This window comes from Galeopterus variegatus, unplaced genomic scaffold (assembly GCF_000696425.1).
Source record: "Galeopterus variegatus unplaced genomic scaffold, G_variegatus-3.0.2 Scaffold102, whole genome shotgun sequence".
Classification (NCBI taxonomy): domain Eukaryota; kingdom Metazoa; phylum Chordata; class Mammalia; order Dermoptera; family Cynocephalidae; genus Galeopterus; species Galeopterus variegatus.
The window spans coordinates 719,634-739,806 of record NW_007726213.1 but is presented as its reverse complement, the minus strand read 5'-3'; the positions used below and the strand labels follow the sequence as shown (position 1 = coordinate 739,806).

At 39.2% G+C, this 20,173-nt stretch overlaps 1 protein-coding gene across 8 annotated transcripts in view; it reads right to left on the bottom strand.

The window, feature by feature from the left end:
* The window catches only part of BDNF (brain-derived neurotrophic factor), a 60,723-nt gene that overhangs the window by 13,527 nt on the left and 27,023 nt on the right, over positions 1-20,173 (bottom strand). Inside the window, exon 2 of one of the 8 annotated variants that reach the window (XM_008584196.1) lies at positions 2,536-2,794. The exons of the other annotated variants lie outside the window; for them this stretch is intronic. The gene's annotated coding sequence lies outside the window, so the exon portion shown is untranslated. The remainder of the gene's footprint in view (positions 1-2,535; positions 2,795-20,173) is intronic. 8 annotated transcript variants of the gene reach the window in all.

The window sequence follows — 20,173 nt, the reverse complement described above, 5'->3', positions numbered from 1 at the left end:
TTTTTATTTGAGTGTTATATATTAATGCAATTCAAATTTGCAATTAAAAATACTCCAACAAAGGGAGAAGTTTATGGGACCTGAAATTAGAATTTTCACAAGTGTAGGTATGGGATAAACTTCCACGGGCTGAAATTAAATAAAATCCTGCTTCTCAAAGTGATATTAATGAGCCAGCAGCTTTAATATCACCATGAAAAAATGCAGAATCTCAGCTTCCCTTCCCCCATCTCGTCTGCCCACTCAGTCAGAACCAGCATTTCCACAAGATTCATACAACTCAGAATGATTCATATACTTATTAATGTTGAGAATCACTAGACTAAATGATAAAGAGAAAGGAAGCTGCTTAAGATAAGGAAAGTATTACGGTTAGTTTCTCAGCATGCCATGGGGTTACCTATCATTTTTCCTGTTTGGTTCAACTGTTTCATTGGAACATTTACTATGTGGAAAAATATCTTTGCTTTTGTAATGGTATTAAGTGAAATCTGGTTTCCCTTAATGACAACCGGCTTTTCCACTATTGTGTTTATGCCATAAAGTACAGAATACCTATAAATGTGATTGAATGAGAATTTATAGAGTACTGCTCACCTAACTCTGGACCTCTACTTAATCAATAATTTTTACCTAAATGCTACAAGGCAAGTGCAAGCATAATTGACTTCCCTGATCACCTAACACAGTCTAATACTACTTGCTCAATCAGAATCATACTGGAAATGACATGAACAGCTACAGGAGGTGGTAGATTTCCAGGCACATTAACGTTACTTTCAGCCACACATCTCTGGCCCTGTTGGGTTCTTTCTGTCCTGAAATGGTGAAATAGAGATAGAGGCAGGGAGCACTGACTCGCCCACTTAATGGCAGATTTCTTATTTCTAGACTTGTCTTAAAACCAACGGATCCAGCTCTCTCCTACCAAACACCATGAAATTTTAAAAAACCCAAAACCCAAAAACTAACAAAATATAACAGGAGAAACAACAACAAAACCCTAAAATACATTACAATAAGTATCAAAAACTCCTCCCGAACCCAAATCTGACTCTATGTAAGGTGCCTAGCAGGTAATCCAATTTTTCAGTTGGCAGCCAATATTTGGGATCATTTGCTTAAAGACTGAAGTATCCAAAATGGTAAAAAGTAAGTTAGCTTTCCACAGAAAAGTATAACATTTTTGGAGCTGACCAGCATTATGAAGGGGTTGATTGGGCAGTTGTAGAAACAGAACTGGAGATTAGTCTACTGTTCACAATTTTTGCAAAAGACTGCAAAGATTCCTAATTTCCAAACACCAACAAGTCACCAAGTTCACCAGTCCAAATGCAAATGACTCACACCAGGAACACTGATAGTGTTGCTGTTAAATCATTTGCAAATGTGTGAGGCTGAGATGACACAGAACCCTAATTTCCCAGGTGGTATCTCAAGTATTGTCGGGTTCCACCTTCAGCCCCACATTGGAAAGTACAGATGTCAACATACCTAAAAGACTGCCTCCTCCAAATTACACACAAGACACACCCATTAACAGGGGATGTTGTGAAAGCAAACCAGGGCACTGTCTCCCAAGTCCCTGCACCCCAGAAGAAGACAGATGTCAACATACCTAAAAGACTGCCTCCTCCAAATTACACACAAGACACACCCATTAGCAGGGGATGTTGTGAAAGCAAACCAGGGCACTGTCTCCCAAGTCCCTGCACCCCAGAAGAAGCAGGCTCTGTACCAAAAAACAAAGCAAGCGTGACACAACTGTATTCTTTGTCCCTAAGGGGAGAACATGCCATAACATTCAGACCCAAGGATAAAGAAAATCCTCCTTTAAGAAAAGAAGTTTGCCATTATGTGGAGATTGGGAACATGCCAGAAGAATCACAATTAAATAAAGAGAAAGAAAGTCAAGACTAGTCTGTCTTATGTCAGTCTCTTTTTTCAGAATTGTCAGCTTTAAATCAACAGGTTGCTTTAAGAGCGTTACTGGACACCCCAAGTTCTCACCATAAAATGCTATGGGAAATCTGACAGCTGAGAGCCAACCCCCCATCAGACACTGTCACCCTACAATGACACTCCTGATGGACTCGAGAGCTGTGGCAAAGGTATGTCCTTTCCATTTTTTCCACAGATGATGTTCTTGAAATTTCTTATAGTCAATGTATTCCTGTGGTTAATTAGTTATCTGAGCAATTTCCACTACAGAAAGAATATCTGTACATAATTAGACCCACCTTAGAACCAAACTGGCAGGCTTCAACGTCATTAATTCAGAAGGGCTGAAATGAGAATGGGATGGAGGATTCTCACCTGATGAAGGGATATCTCTAGATTAGACCCTATCCTCTAATGTACATAGAATATTAAATGTAAGAGAGCAAGAGAGGTGGAAATAGGTGGGGGAAGAAACAGGAAATATAAGTTGCCTCTAGAGGCAAAAGAATAGCATTCCTTTTCAAATGATTACCAAGAAATCCCAGGGGAAAGAGAAAATTAGCAAGAGAAGGCTATTAGCTTTCTGTGGCTCACCTTTATGAGACCATTTTCAGGAATCAGTGTGTTAAATTCCACTGAAGCACAGAGGCACACAGCACAGCCCTTCTTCTGGGACGCAGTCGCACCATACAGAAGCGTGTGGGTAGCTGCCAAAACATGTGGGGACATGCGGCCCTTTCTGTAGAAACCCAATGTTCTGAGCATTAATGAGGATTAACCTCCTGCACACATGGAGAACACTGTACTTCAGGTTATTTTTGCATCCAACTCTATAATTTCTTTTAATTACTTACTATAAAGCACAGGAAAGTGCTCACTATTTGTAACTTAATGCAGGAGGAAAATCAATTTAATATGTTCCCCTGCCCATGGCCCTACTCCAGGTCCCGACTCCTCCGATCATCACTGATCATCTGAACAGCACCAGAAAGGCAGTCTCTGTGCCCTGTGCATAATGAGCCATGCGGATTGTATTTGAGAAACTGGCTATGCTCCAGAACTACTATAAAATATGAGGAAAATATTAACATCTCAGATGACAAAAGAGATCAAGGATGGCTGGCCAGAAAATATCCACATAACTTTAATGCACCTATATGGAAACAGTCAATTCCATGATGCCATGAGTGTCAAGATTGTGGTTTGTCTCCACCCTTTTCCTTTTCAGTAAACATTGATTTCTACAGATGACATGCAAACTCAAGTAGCAATATGTTCAATCTAAGCACGGGACAGGGACTGCATTTCTACATAGTGTCTATAAATAAATACAGTATTTGTTGTCGGTGGTGGTACGTTATGAGGGAGATTTTTGGAAGATGTTCTGGGCAGCTGGATAAATGATAAGTAATATATCAAATTTCTCTTTGTATTAAAAATGATAAAAAAAAAAACACTAGGATTTATTAACTATGAGGTTGACAATCTGATTATCCACAGTTTACAACTGAGGAAACAGGCTCAGAAACGTTCAGTAAACTGTCTAAGGCCACATACCCAGCCTGTGGTGGAGATGGCGTATGAACCAGGGCTGGCTTTCCATGCGAGCAGTGCCTCTTTCCATATGGGGTCAGATGTGGAAGCGGCATCCTATGTTTTGAGGGAGGTCTACTTGGCACCCATATCCTGATCCTGCAGACCCTATGCACCACTTTCTTATTTATTTAAACAAAGCCCCATATGATCAGTTCTGATAAGCAGTTTGTTTACACACTAATTTCACAGAGGCTGAATATAACCCTAATGTTTCTTCGTTACTACCCTCTTGCCAAGACTGAATTATTCCCTCACAGTACCAACCATGCATGCATACTTAACAGGGCATAGTGTCAAAATGACATATGAAGGTAGTTTGTTGGAGATGTCAGAACATTTACCCTTGAGAAGATTTCTACAGGAGGTGGAATAGAACCACGTACTTTTTAGACCAGTAACCACAACTACCAAATACTCCTCTGTCAATTCCACTTGAGTAAGAATGATTTCAGTCAAGACATGAGTGCCAATGTGCCTTTTAAGAAAATACCTGTCACATTAAATCTTTCTTTTTAGCACCCAAACCTAATCCCTTCAAAATCTGGAGGTCTGGGACCCTATGCCACCCTACTTGTGACCCATCCCGTTTGTCCTGTTCCTCAGGAATATAGCAGAGCGGCTGAGATATGAGTGAAAAGGAAGTGATAGCAAGACATCTCAAACTTATTTTCCAGGAGTAGTTCAGACAATTAGTCAAGACCACAAAGGTGGCAGAAAAGTTGGGCCAGCACAGATAGAGCAGCAGACTCTCCCTGACTGTGCCAGCAAAACAGCCAAAGGAACGAGAGTCACAGAATGGATCCTCTCCCACCAAACTAGTACCTGGAAGCCCTTGGCATGAATGACAAAGGCAGCTGGACCCACAGCCACACTGAACTGTTGCAAAACACGTAGCTGGGCTGACATCCTGAATGTGCCGTGGCAGGTGGGATGACAACAGCACAAAAGACAGAACACCTTGCTTCTGGCCATTGCCAGCTCTTGAAAGAGACTTTTAGGGAAGGAGCTGCAAGGAGCCTGAGAACAAAACTGGAAAGGCCTGTTGGGAAAGGCTTTGCAGGTATTATTAACGAAAGAAAGTGTGTATTTGTCAGTGGTGTGTCAGCTAGCTTGTGGCAGTCCACCCTTATGCCCGGGAGTGATCTCTGTGTAGACCAGATACAGTCGCCAGTGCAATTCTCCAAGTGCAGCTATCCTGTATAGGGGAAGAGGGTGGCTTTCCCTATAAAGGGGTCCTGTTGCAATATCTCTGGGAAAAAAAAAAATGTCCATTTGGATCGAACAACCATTCCACCAAGGCTCCATTTGTCACACTTTTCTATGCAATGGAACTGAAGGGAATTTTTTCTAAACAGAGTACACTGTCCTCAGAGAAAAAAATGTCCATTTGGATCGAACAACCATTCCACCAAGGCTCCATTTGTCACACGTTTCTATGCAATGGAACTGAAGGGAATTTTTTCTAAACAGAGTACACTGTCCTCAGAGAAAAAGAATACTGAAAATTAATCTTTCCAATAAGAATGGTAAGGAGTTATGTGGGGATGACCTGGAATATACGCTTTCTAAAATGTGGAGATGTTATCTAGGCCATAAATCACGTGTTTTTATATGATTCCCTATTTGCGTAATACAGGAAACTGCCTGGCAACTTTCAGGAAAAAGCCTAACAATATTGCATCACAGTTCAATGTTTATATTGTACTCTGGCAGATTTATCTTATAAAGCACTAATTATTTAATTACAAATCTTGGGGGAGGCACAAAGTCATTCTTCGAAAGAGCATCCCTTGGGTATGAAAGTTCCAAGCTTAGCAAGACTTCCTCTGTGATTTGAGATATATCTCTTGAACTTAGTCCCTGGAGTAACTGAGAAAAGAATAGTAAAATCCTGGTACACAGTGCATTGTGGTGGAACAATTTTCTTTACTGTTCCAATAAGAACTGCTGTGCTCTTTAGATCCAGCACCGCCCATTGGGTGAACAATGAATATGCGTTCAACTTTCTGTTACAGGAAATTCTGCAAGTGGCAATGTGGGTCCATTCCATGTGTGCCACTAGAGCTGGCTTACACCCATGGCCATGATGAGCCGTTATTTCCATTGGAACTGATGCCTGCGCCAGCTCTTGGAACTGTGCAGTATTCCCACTGCAAACTAGGGACAAGGTAGAAGACTGAGTCTTCACTTAGAAGTTTGCCTCATTTCTCATCTCCCCCCATATGCTCTGTGAGTGAGGCTGTGCAGAAACAAGTATTCTCATATGCTGGTGGTGGGAGTACAAACAGTTCAAGCCCTTTGCAAGACAACTGGGCAACACCTATCATTTTGATTATAAATGGCCCAGCAATTCTACTTCTGGGAATAAATATACAGATACAGGTACACAGGTACAAAATGATATATATACAAGGTTATTAACTGCAACAATCACAACTATTAGAAATAGCCCAATTTCCAGATAAAGGAAAGTTGATTAAACTATAGAATATACTTAAAATAGAATCCATGCAACTATAAAGAACAAGTTATTTCCCCATATACTGAAATGGAAAGCTCTCTGGAATATACTGGTAAGTGATTAAAAATGAGGTGCAGAACAGTGTATACATAGCTTACTATCTTTTGTTTAAAAATGGGGGAAAATAACAACACATATTCGTGTTTACTTGTATTTCCATAGAACACACTATAAAGGATTCACAAGAAACTAATACAAATGATCACCTATACGTGGTGCTGTGTGGGGGAACTGGGGTGGGCGAGGCACAGGTGCAGCAAGACTTCTCAGTGTAAACTTCTTTTTAATTCTATTTTGGTGTTTGAGTCATGTATATTAACTATCAAAAATTTAAAATAACAAATTTTTAAAAAATGTTTAACCTAGCAGCTTCATTTGTGGCACCAAACAATCTCCTACACTGCTCTAATGCAACAGATATTCCAGAGATTCACACCAATTCCTTTGCTTGCGTGTCCTGGTGATGGATACAATTAAGAAGTCTGGTGGGTGCCATCCCAGTTTGGCAGACATTTCCCCCAAAGAAACTAATTCAAGATGGGCAGTTGGGTACAGAGGACAGTCCNTGGGGGAACTGGGGTGGGCGAGGCACAGGTGCAGCAAGACTTCTCAGTGTAAACTTCTTTTTAATTCTATTTTGGTGTTTGAGTCATGTATATTAACTATCAAAAATTTAAAATAACAAATTTTTAAAAAATGTTTAACCTAGCAGCTTCATTTGTGGCACCAAACAATCTCCTACACTGCTCTGATGCAACAGATATTCCAGAGATTCACACCAATTCCTTTGCTTGCGTGTCCTGGTGATGGATACAATTAAGAAGTCTGGTGGGTGCCATCCCAGTTTGGCAGACATTTCCCCCAAAGAAACTAATTCAAGATGGGCAGTTGGGTACAGAGGACAGTCCGTGAGTTTGGGAACAAAAGACCTGAATCCCAGCCCTTCCTGACTCCTGCTTTCTACTAAGTTGACACTAAGAAATGGCTAACATTTGACCATTTTTAACCAACAAATTGGACAAATTTATGGGTGAATAAATTCAAGCACCCTGTGGCCTTCACCTCTGTGATACGATAAGGATAAGAATACTTACCCTGTCTGACTCACAGCATCACACAGGGATCGTCAACACATGGAAAACGGCTTTGTAAACTGTAAAGGGCAACTCTACAAACAACTGTTGTAAAACATAACACTAGCCTGAGGGGTGGCCACGGCCAAACATAGGAGGGGAATGGGATCCGTTCCCATAAGAGTCTGATGCACTGTGATACCAGGGAGGAAAGAAAACTTCCAAAAGATGGAATCTAAACATAAACAGAAAACAAGAGCCGGCTAATTTGAAGAGGAAGACATGTGGCTAAATGACTCCGTATGTGGTCCTCTGCAATTGACTGACTGCAAATTCTGTAAAGCCTACTGGGGAAGTGAGGAGACATGTATGGGAGCAAACTGTACAGAGTTAAATGCAGACACGAGACCAACGTTGAGTGAATGACCCAAAAGAATGACCTTATTCCTTGTGATCAGTGCGGCTGCTGGAGACATGTGACTGTCACACACAGACAGGAAGCCTCCAACTGACCTCCAAAATCAGATGTGAACTTCAAATGCTTCTTTTTTTTTGGTTATGAATATTCATGAGACACAAAGCTGATTGACACCCCTCATGCCCAAGATGTGAAGGCCAGATCCATACCAGCAGCATGCCCATTACTACAAATTGCATTTGTAACCCCTGTTGTAAAACATAACACTAGCCTGAGGGGTGGCCACGGCCAAACATAGGAGGGGAATGGGATCCGTTCCCATAAGAATCTGATGCACTGTGATACCAGGGAGGAAAGAAAACTTCCAAAAGATGGAATCTAAACATAAACAGAAAACAAGAGCCGGCTAATTTGAAGAGGAAGACATGTGGCTAAATGACTCCGTATGTGGTCCTCTGCAATTGACTGACTGCAAATTCTGTAAAGCCTACTGGGGAAGTGAGGAGACATGTATGGGAGCAAACTGTACAGAGTTAAATGCAGACACGAGACCAACGTTGAGTGAATGACCCAAAAGAATGACCTTATTCCTTGTGATCAGTGCGGCTGCTGGAGACATGTGACTGTCACACACAGACAGGAGGCCTCCAACTGACCTTCAAAATCAGATGTGAACTTCAAATGCTTCTTTTTTTTGGTTATGAATATTCATGAGACACAAAGCTGATTGACACCCCTCATGCCCAGGATGTGAAGGCCAGATCCATACCAGCAGCATGCCCATTACTACAAATTGCATTTGTAACCCGGGTCCCCCACCCAATTATCCCAACCTCCCTCCCCCTCCCACTTTCCCCCTCACTCCATTTTGTTCCCAAGGTATGTTCTCTCCCTCTGCAAGTCCAACACTTCTGGAAATGCTCCCTAGAGGACTTTTTACCCAATTTAGAGACTGAATGAAAAAACTCTTCAAAAAAAACCCAAAAAACCCACACTTCTTGTTCATATGTACAGTCATCTGGAAAGCAGATCACCCATTAAAGGGATGGTCAGAGCTGCACCACAATGTTAAATTAATCACGGAAATCCAGGGGTTGCTTTCCTCACCATTCTAAAGTAAAACATTCCACGAGACTAGCGATAACCACATGAGGAGGTTCACTGAAGGTGCTCTAACTGCTATCCAGATGCTGGGTTAGGACAGCAGCGATTTAGAACTCAGAAAAAGCAAGCAAGGCAGTCTTTTCTATTTTGACTAGGGAAGGTGCCTGGTTCCAGCCACATTTAAGTATTCTAACTGGCCCACCTCTTAATGAAATAAGGTACTTTAACTTTAGGCCATGTTGAGAAGCTCTGAGGCCACACTGGGTCAATACAATGTCCTCTTGGCTCCAGCTTCATGTTTCAGAGCAGACCATGTCTCCTTACAGAAATTTCTCTAGGAGGCTTACTATCCTGTGATATTTCAAATAAGGGCCTCCTCTTGCCCAAGAGGCTAAAGCTGCCTCCGATTAAGGATTAAGAATGTGTCATATATTAGTTAATGATTCATTCATCAGCAAAGATTATTAAGAACTCACTAGGTTTAGATATATTTCACTTTAGGAAAATCATTTTCAAGGTTGCTTCATGAAAAGTGGGAATAATTAACTTGGTAACTCTTAATGGATTTGTTAAGTGATCATCCCAAGTTAAACTGTCACTGATTTTCAAGTATAACAAGAAAATCAGACACCCATGGAAGTGAGCACACTCTTACCTATTAAGAGTTTTCAAGAGAAGTGTTTCAGGGTTACCCCAAATGGTCAATTTTACAGTGTTAATCATTTAGTTAGAGGCTCACAAGATAAAAAGCAGTTCTTATGAAAATGGTTAAGTGAACACAGAAACAATGGACTGACACCTTCAAGGTATATATCAAGGACAGAGATACAAGCTCACTTGTCCTCAGCAGAGCTCTGATTGGTCAGCTGAAGGTCATAACCAGCAGTGTTTCTGTCACTCCCTCATGTGAAGAGAACTCAGGTGCAGGCCGTGTTTATTTCATGAGGCGGGGGTGGGGAAACTCACAAATGTTTTAAAGCTCCATTTCTGTTCCTTCTCCCTTCAGAGCAACAAAGGTCACCCATCATCCTCTGTGGCTGGGTTATCTGTGAAAGCCTTTCTTTTGGACGTAAACTTGTCAAACTGAAAGCTTAGGATGACTGTGACTTAAACTTCCCTTAAGATTTACTTTTAACTCTTTGCTCATTTGACAGACATTCTCTGAGTATAGGCACTGGAGACACCAAAATGAATGAGACAGAATCCCTGCCTTTGGGGGCTTCACTATTAGAGGAGGGATGGGCAGCAGGTTAGACACATAAATAGACATTACAGCACAATGTGGTACATACCATAATTGACATATGCACAAAGGATATTCAGAAAACAGGGAATGAAAAGGGGAAGAAGGTGGCAGAGAAGAGGAGGCTTTGGGCCCAGATTTGTGTTCAATATAGATCATATTTTGTAGAGCAAAAGATTATATTATCTGATCTGCTAACCTCTTAGCATGTACAACCCATATAGCAAGACAAAGAACCCATGAAGAGTTCAATGTGGGTGAGTTTCTGGAGCACATAAGCTGGAAACCCAAAACTCATTTATGGATACTCACCTAGAACTGATAACAACACTGTAATCTTTCTTTTCCATGAAAGAAAGACATGCTGAATTATTGAGCAAGTACCTACAGGGCCACCTACTATGTATGTGCTCAGCAGGCTGTTATGTGCTACGGAGACTAAGACAATATAGGAGCTATAAACGCTTGAAAAATGAAAATATAATCTAATTGTAGAGTTACCACTAAAATACATGGGAGAAAAAAAAAAGCAAACTTATAAGACAGCTTCTCTGGGACAAGGACCATATCTCATGCAACTTTGAAAAATTATGATTTATTCAACTTCCTACTGTTACATGTTTGGGGTAATCATACCTCCTCCCCTTGGGATGTTGAATTGAGAAAATAGAAATAAATTGTCAACTAGGAATCAAAATACAGGGTCAACCTCATGCTAGCAAAGCTGTAGTAGAAAACACAGTGGGGCCTATTTCCTACCATCTTGAACCAAGGCTCTGGGACCCATACAGTTGGAAGCAGAAAAATGAGAACTGAGAGAGCAGAAGTCTTAACAGGGTCTGTGAGAAACTGACCTTGACTTTATTGTTAACTACATGATGGGTAGAATGCCAAGAACCTATAAATTTGGGCATAGTGGTACCAAAGAACAAGACAGAAGTGAGCTCAATTTCAACACAGTGGTCAGTTGCTTTGGTTCACATGTTCTATAGTTCAGAAGATGACAGATCTAGCGGTCTCATCAATTAGATTAATCACTCTTCTCACAGAAAGGAACTAGTGATAGGGACAAGAGAAGGACCCAGAATATTCCTCTCATTGTGTTCTATTTTAGGATGCAAGTCCACTGTGGAAACATAAGGATCGGGGAAAAGGATTTCCCTCAACATTGTTCTAGGCACAGAGAATTTAAGTAACTTGCCCAAGATCACAGAGCTGGTTAGTGACGGGTGTGGACTCAAACTTGGTCATCAGGCCCAGGAATGCAGGTACCAGGCCTGGGCTGTCTCGTGAAGCTTCTATTTAGGGAATGTTTCTTTAAAGTCAACAGACTTTCCTGAGTGGGACATTCTAGAACATATTTCTTGACTAAAACATCATATCTGCAGCTCCTAGCATAGAACCTGACACAGAGAAGACACACAATAATGATTTAATGATTATATGATTAGTTACTAAGTTGTGAGATACAGACCATAGATGACCTAGGAGCTGAGATAGGGCAGATGTATTACGGGCACAAGTCTTGCTAGAGAAGTAGAATTCCAGCTGGGTCTTCAAGAATGAGTAGGATTTAGATGGATAAAAGGAGGAGAAAGTCACGAATAAACAAATTACACTCGGAGAACTACAACAAAACGGAGTTCTGGTCTTGTGAACTTTGCTACAAAGGTGAAGCAAATTTAGGAATAAGCATGATGCTTTTTATTGTGTTAATAAGCAACAAAAAAAAAGTATGGGGCTAGAAAGTGCTAATAATAAAAACAGCAGCTGAAATTCATTAAGCATTTACTATGCCAAGCACTGTCCTAAACACTTTACATGTATTAACATATTTAATCCCTATAACTACTCCGTTAAGAAGGCAAGGCGCAGAGAATTTTAGTAACTCACTCAAGGTCATAAACATACTAAATTGTTGGGACTGGAATCAAACTCCATCTTTGGGCTCAGAAACATTATCCCAGGTCTTTTGCTTTTCCTAAGTTTCTAATTAGGAAATTTCTTACAAGTCAAAGGAATATCTTCAGCAGGCCTCCCATCTCACACTCTCTGAATTTCTGATTATTTACAAGGCTGCAAATCCCTTCTAACCACGCTCTAATCCAAGTATTTGGACAATGAAATAAATAAGTCTCTCTAAATCACAGGATAGTCAGTTTATTTGGCTTCCAGTTCAGCAATTCTCAAATTTTCCTGCACATCTGAACCACCTGGGGAAGTTTCTAAACAGAACATGTGCCCAGGCCTTATCCCATACCTACGAATCTCAGGGAATAGGACCTCATATCTATATCTGTTTAAAGTTTCAAAGGTAATTCTGATGATCACCATGTTTGGGAATCACTGCTTTGTTATGTTCTACTTTATTAGCATCTCTAAGAGTTCACTTACCAAGATCCACAGCTTTAAGCAAAATTATAACTAAGAAGCTCAAGAAAGAAATCACATACTCATTTTCCCTCTTTTCAAGAGTTTTTTCTTTAAAAAATCTGAATTCAAAAACTCTTTAGAGTAGGGCTGGCTGGTTAGCTCACTTGGGAGAGCATAGTACTAAGGCACCAAGGTCAAGGTTTCAGATCCCAGCACTGGCCAGCCACCAACAAAACAAAACAAACAAAAATCCTTAAACATTTTCTTATCTTCTCATCACCATTTTTTTTCCTTGGCACACAGAAGGGTGCCAGCATTTGCTGTAAAGAGAAAGTAGATGCTAGGCCACGGTGATATCAGTCTGCACCTGCTCCAGGCCCTCACAATGTGTCAAGGGCAAAATATGGTTTCTTATTCGAATTCTGCAGGTCATGGTTGGAGACAGCTGAGTAGTAGTAGAGGACTGGGTTCTACAGCTGTGCATTTGGACTGTTATTCAGCTTCTCTGAGCTTCAGTTTCCTCCTCTGTTATGTAGAAATAATGTCTGCCCAATCTTTTTCATTGGGTTATATGCAGGAGCTGATGGAATTAGATATGTGAATGCATTGTGTGTATGGAATTCTACACATTTGTACAAGATTATTACTGAAATGTGCAATTCCATCTACATATGACTTCAGCCAGTAAAACAATGTAGAATCTTAGTGACAACAAATGAACTTACTTTTGGTCCCAGTACCAACCAATGCCTACAGGGGTGCTGCACTAGAGCAAATCTTCATAGCCCTTTGTATCGCTTACAACAGTGATAATGAGGGTTCTCTCTCCCTCTGGAGAACAATCAGAGGCTCTGGAATAATAGGTGTTATGAAGTTTTAAGAAAGTCATTGTCACGGATGTGAAGACCAGAAAAAAAAAAGTGTTATTTTAGGAAAAGCATTTAAAAATAAATTTTATTAGCGATAACATTTTAATGATCAATAAAATGTTTAAGGGAAGATCATCCCATATTGCTTCTCAACCATTATATATGACTGTATCTAAAAACTAAATAATGCAAAAAAAAGAAGTGTCTGTTTTATCAGGTTACCACTTGCGAATACTCTGAATGAGCAGGCAAATACAATTCTGAATGTAAGAGAACGGCCACAGGAATGGGCAGGAATTGTCATTTTCATGAGAAAGAAAGGAAGATTTAGGATTTGCTTTGAGACTCCTACCTGTTGACTTCTGATCTAGAACAATATATATATATATTTTTTTTCCTTTTTGTCTTTTTTACTGACCGGTAACAGGATCGCAACCCTTGGTGTCGTGCCCTTACTGGGGACCGGCAATGGGATCGCAACCCTCGGTGTTGCGCCCGCACCGCGCTCAGCCAGTGAGCGGGAACCAGTCTCCACATGGGATCCGAACCCTCGGCGGGAGCGCCACCGCGCTCCCAAGCGGCGCACTCTCCAGTGCGCCACCGGGCCGGCCCAAACAATATATTTTCTAATGAGGTTTTGCAGAGCAGAGTGTCAAGGAATCTCTTGTAAGGGGCAAAATTGAGGTCAAGGGGGGCAGAGCTCTGATGCTCTCACCTGCAGTTGAACTAGATCAGTGTTGCTAACTTTTGTTTTATGTATTGGTATTACCAAGATCCATGAACACCACATGCAGATTATTACACCACATATTTGAGCAAAATCACCTCCTGACTTCACAGTGAAGGGGGACCCAGTGGATTGAAAAGTGCTTTCTAGTAAACTCTAAAGAGATACCATTACTAAATTTAAACATGCAACTGACTAATGTTTAAAGGCAAGATAATATTCTCTAAACTGATTTTTCTGTCTTCTTTTCCTAAAGCAGCATGATCATGAAATCAGCTTCTAGTAAATGGAAGCATTCTCAAAATTTAAATTTCTTCGGAGGGGTAAACACACAGTATTTATATATATCGTCAAATGAAGAAGACATTTCTGATACTAAGAGACCCAAGTGAGTCCTTGTATGTAAGAAAAAAATCCCTAATAAAATTAGTAGAAGCGAACAGCATTTTTGGTCTGGAGGTTCTCCTTCTGCTGGGGCTTCTGTTACAAAGAATTAATTCTTCATGAAATGTCCTCAAACAGTAAAATGTTTTAGGACAATGTCTAACAGGCATTTTTGTTGTCTTCATTTAAACGCAAAATGATACCTGAAAATCAGAGAGAATAAAAACATTCAACCTCTTAAAAGAGAAATGTTATAGTCAATAACTGAAAATATAGTATAAGCAGGACATTCTGAAATAACTCACAGAATTTGTTCAGACATTTTTTTTTTAGACAAGCCTCTTTGGGAGTGAATATATAAATAGGTAATGGAAGCTTTATATGGGAGAATCAATGGAGTTCCATATCAAGTAGCACTTGAAGATGTATCAATGTAGGAAAAAGAAACCCCACTAGCCCAGTGCCTGGCACCCACTGGGGACTCATTAATGCTTGGTGAATTAATGAGTGAAAGAAACATTTCCTGTGGGTAACACTTTTACTTTTTTTTTTTTTAAAGAAAAGCTTTGGAACAGGAGAAAACATACATGCAGCTATATAAACTATAAAATATGTGATGTCCTCAAGGTGACGTAAACAGTAAACTGATTGTGTTGCTGACTGATAATATTAATACTTGATAGCAGTGCGAGAGCCCAAAGAATAAGTATTCATGAATACTTGGAATGGGCTGTGCATCCTATGGTCTAAACTTGCATTTTGTACTTTCTCCATGTTGGTTAATCTCTAGCTGTTTTGCAGAAGAGCAAAATAAGTTATAAAAAAACGTAACTCCGTCCATATTGAAGTCTAATGGAGTTGGGGGAGGTGTCGATTTCTTTGACAGTTTACATTTAAAAAGACAAATTCTTTGTAGAACTGTAATATCTGAAGATATTGTGGCTCCCACAAGATGAAGGTGAATAGTGAGAAGCCTTCTTTAGTTTCTGAACTCTAAAAAAGTTTAACGTCAAAAGTTAATTTTTAAGCAATTTGGGCATCCAAATCTAATCAGGACTCTTTTCCCCCCAGACATTCCATTCTTTCTGACGCAAAATAAAGTGCTCTGGGGAATCCATAGGTAAGTATGGAAAAAGTAAAGTACAGCACTTTGCAAAGAAATGGGAAGGATTTCTGATATTCAATTCATGATGCTAAACACATCTCAAGTAGAGGATTCAAAGAAATCTACAAATATGATTGTCCTCAGGATTGTTTGCAACCTAAAATTAAGGAGCTCACTTATGATCAAGACATTAGAAAAAGTTTATTCAGAGAATACCTAACTCCAACCTCCCACTTTAGTGTGTTTCCTTTCTAAAAGGGTTTCAGCCTCTGCTTAAACATTCATAATAAAAAATTGACCAGATTCTAAAGAAGCCTCTTTTTTCTTTGTTAGATTATAAATTCCCCTAATAAAGTGCTTTGTATGCAGTACTCAATAATTACTTAATTAAATTGACCTGAAAGTTCTTCTAGCTACCACGTACAGTACCTAAATTTATATCTTTGGTCCTAGATCTGCTCTCTGAGGAAACACAAAATACGACTACTCCCTTTTCCATATGACAGTTCTTCAAATTTTTAAAGACTGTCATCAAAATAAGGATGTCAAAAATACATCACATATGCTACCACTCTAATCTGCCAGCCTCAGCAGGCATTAACAATCAGAACATTCTTTCTTATTGAGTCTGGACAGGTTCAGAATTCTCAATTCAGCATTCCAGGTAGCTACTATCATGTGATTAGAGTTGCTAAGAGAAATGAAAACCATTTGTCATTCCAGCCTAAGTTTTCTTATCCCCAAGCCTCCCATTCCAAGTTCCCTCAACCACCATTCACATGCAATGTTTTCAAATTCCCTGTGCATCCTGGTCACAATGATCTGAATGTACACCAATTTGTCAATGATGTGCCTAAAGCAGAATATAGTCTATATTCTAAATACAATCTGTTTAAAAAGTGGAAGAGAATTATTAGCCTCTCCATTTGAATATTATGCTTCTACTGGTGCAGCCCAAAATTTCAGAAGCTGTGGTAACAGCACAGAATCGCACCATTGGCTCAAATTGAATCTGCAGTTATTTAAGACATCCAGGTTTCCTTTCTATAATCTGCTAAGTCATTCCCCAAAACCACACCCCCAACTCTGTATTTTATTCTTTATTTATACAATTGATTTTTTGAACTTAATCATAGTATTTGACATTTCAGTAAATGTAAATGATCCATATTCTATCATTCAACAGAATGTCTGTAATGTCTGTTGGCTTTGTGTTTCAATATAATAAGCATATCGTCTGTGCCTTCAGACACAGTATCAGCCAGCATTTCAGTGCTGTATGTACTTTCTCAATGTTGTATACGAGAGAACACCTTCAAGACTTTGGTCTGGGAATGCAGCCTGGGACTCCGCCAAGCATCTCCCTTCAGCAACTTTCTCTGCAAATTTCTCAACCTTCAGATTCTACACGATGTAAAAGAAATTTGTCTGTGTTTAAAAACACATTCAAGAAATAAGTGAACATGTGAAAAGATAGAGAAACTTATTTCAATTTGGGCATAATTTCAGTTTTCAAAGGCACATGAAGACAGAAAGAAAACATCAGAACTGCTGATGGTAGTGCTCCAAAATCTAGACTGATTAGACTACATCCCATGTGGCTAGAATAAAAAAAAAAAAAAAAGAAATTTATTCAATGAGCCTTCTTCCCCCACCACCCTCCAACAAACACACCACATACTTTTTTGTAAAGTTTTTTTTTTTTTCTGAAAAAGAAAATTTTCTGCACTTGATTCCTTCTATGGAAGACACAAAGTACAGACAATATAGTGGTTTTTTCGGTTATCATGCTGTTTTTTTCTTGCTTACCAGAAATTGGCACAAATTTAAAATATATTATATTCCATTCTCTAAAGCACAGTAACTCGTATCTCCCCTGGCATCCAAAAAATTAAAGACATTTAAAAGAAAATCTCAGAGTTGCTGTCTAAATCAACTTTAACATTTCACATGTTCCAAAAACCATTTCACAAGTGAATCAAATTATGCATAAGAAATTTTAGAACTAAGCCAACTAAATGACATTTATAATAGGTACTGGAAAAAAATAAGTATTATTAAACTTGTTTCCTCCAATTTCTGCTTTTTCTTTTTTGGCAAGCAAAACAAATAAATATTTCTCTATAGCTACAAAGCTTCTTCACTGTCTATATCACTAGTCAGAATATGAAGCAAGTATTAATCAATTTGTTCACTCAATATTCATCGAAATGCTTCTCTGCCACTAGCACTGTTCTGGATGCCATTGTGGAAGCATGCAAAAATGAATTAAATACAGGTTTTGTTATCAAAGAATTTTAAGACAATTTGTGATTATTGGTTCCTGGTTCCTTTCGTATTTTTTTTGGCCTTGGCTCAGATGTATATCTTTATCTTCTAAGGTTAAGGCAATCCTTATAATTTCCTCCCCCTTCTTTTTTTCTTACGATTTTGGTGTTTGTTTAAAATCCTGCTACATATATGACCCTTTATTTTATTCATATATCTTCTCAAATCATTAATGTTAAAATTAGATCATAGATCAAAGACATTCTTAAAGGTCTCCCTACTCTATTTATTTGGTGTTATTGTATCTCAGAATGTGTGCTGAATTGCCTGTGGCAAATAAAATCAGAACCTTTGTACTCAATGCTCCAGTACACATCCCTGAATATAACAAATGTTAAAGAAGAGGCTGCTCTTGATTCCTGGCAGACTATTCTACATTTGGCTACTAAGTGTATATACTGAGCTGTGGATCTGCTTGTTTTAAAATTTCATCTACAATCCCAAATGCACGTCCCCTCCTCCCCCGCCCTCTCACAGCACAGGAACTCACCAAATCTAAATAGGGTAGCAAGGAAATCCTAGTAACTGTAGCCTTGGAAAAATGGCTCATATGGAAATAAGCCCTTTGGCTGGTAAAGCTAGTGATTTTGTTCTCTAGGTGGCACTATTACTTCAATTTTTGATGAGTTGCTTAAACTACTTGAAACTGCCGGCTTATTTTCTTTGAATTCCTTTTATATAAATCTTAATTCCATAGGTAATAGTTAAAGGCAGGTTGCCTTCTAGATTTTATTGTAATAAGCCAATTTGAAGTTCAGTGACTTTTTTAATCATAAATTTTTACATTTCCTTGTTACATTGCCTTCGAATTAAGAAATCCTCCTTTGCCTGTCCTCCTCCCTGCAAAAATGCAGAGGCATGTCCAAAACACAGAAGGTCGTCATAAAGTTTCAGTCAGACCAAAGGAACCAAGATGAAAGCACATTTAAGAGCTACTAGGTTCTGCAAGCTTTCAAAATCAGAACATTACTACCATGACAACCAATGAAAAGTTCTTTCAAGTGAACCTTTGGGGAAAAATACATAACATTTGTTATTCTCTGGGCTCTCTGGAAATAAACTTTTACTTTATTATGGCTGTCACTGAAGCATGTAAGTTTACTTTTCTTTCCCCCAATCACTCTCCCCTTCCATATCCGGCCCCTTAACTCATCTAATGCAACCCATCTTCAAATTTTAGGCATCTATAAAGGAGACATCAGGACAACAAGTTCCTTCCCTGCATCCAGCATGTACTGACATTTAAACACAAGCTTCCATGTTTCTTATCTCACCAAGTAGTCATGTTTTTCCACAGAAAAGAGAATAACTTCTTGTTCAACTTAGAAAACACACCTATTCACCACTTCTCCTACCTCCCCCAAAGTTTTTTAATGTCAGTACATTAGTGACCTCCATTGTTTTGCATCTGTCATCAATAATGATTTTATACATTAAAAAATAGGGTCCGTGACTTTTCTACCTCTTTTTTAGTATAAGTGTTCTGGAAATCCAGCAAACCATTTAAATAACAAATTATTTAGAATTACATAATTCTGTGCCTTAAGTGGAAGTTTAAGGGGACTTTTAGGACACACATGCCTAAGCTTAAAAACACCAAAGCCTCCCTACGTGTCCTGGGGTTAAATCCCACAAGCAAATGACATACGGATTTCATTTGCCAACATCATTTATTGCTTAACATCATTCCATAGTAAACAGAGTAAATGGATGCAGAGTGTAACCAATGAGTTTTCTCATTCACTTTTGAAGCCCATCTGTGCATGTTATTCATCCTAATAAAGAAAATTTATCACAACACAACTTAATGTGATTCTTGTTCAAATGATTTCTTCCTCCATTGAACAACAGCCAGCATTTTAAACCTAGAATTCCGCAGAATTTTCTCCTCGATTCCTCTTTAAAATGCAATTCACAGCTTGAGATCACAGAGCCTGCCAATGGCTGAATGGCTGCACTAGATGGCTGAGAGTCCTTCAATTAAGCAGCAATTTTGCAATTAGTGGAAACTGAGTGCTCCATAACAATTGTTTGAAAACCAGTTGAGACAAGTTAGCAATTACCCTATTAAAGGGATATATTCACTTGTATTGTTCACTGATAGGCGAGCCCCCTCGCACAAATGGAAATCTTCCACACGGGGAGATGCAAGTTGGAAATTATGTTTTAACCATTAAAATAAAATCAGCATTATGGAGATCTGATACAGGGGAGGGGAGGTGCCTTTCATCTTAAAAGATATTCAAAGTTTAGCTATCATCCACTCTCCATGCTGTCTGTTTTCACTCAGGAGGTCTGAAATATGTTCTCTTGACTCTGGGACTAAAACATCCTAAATCTTAAAATGTTAATGAACTACTTGCATATGAGTTTTCCATGGTGTATATCTTCAATTTTCTTGATGCTTAGTAGAAGATTAAGTCTATGATTGAGACCCAAAGCTGCTGGCTGTGTTATATTTCACAAGCTTATTACCTGGATATAGGGGGGG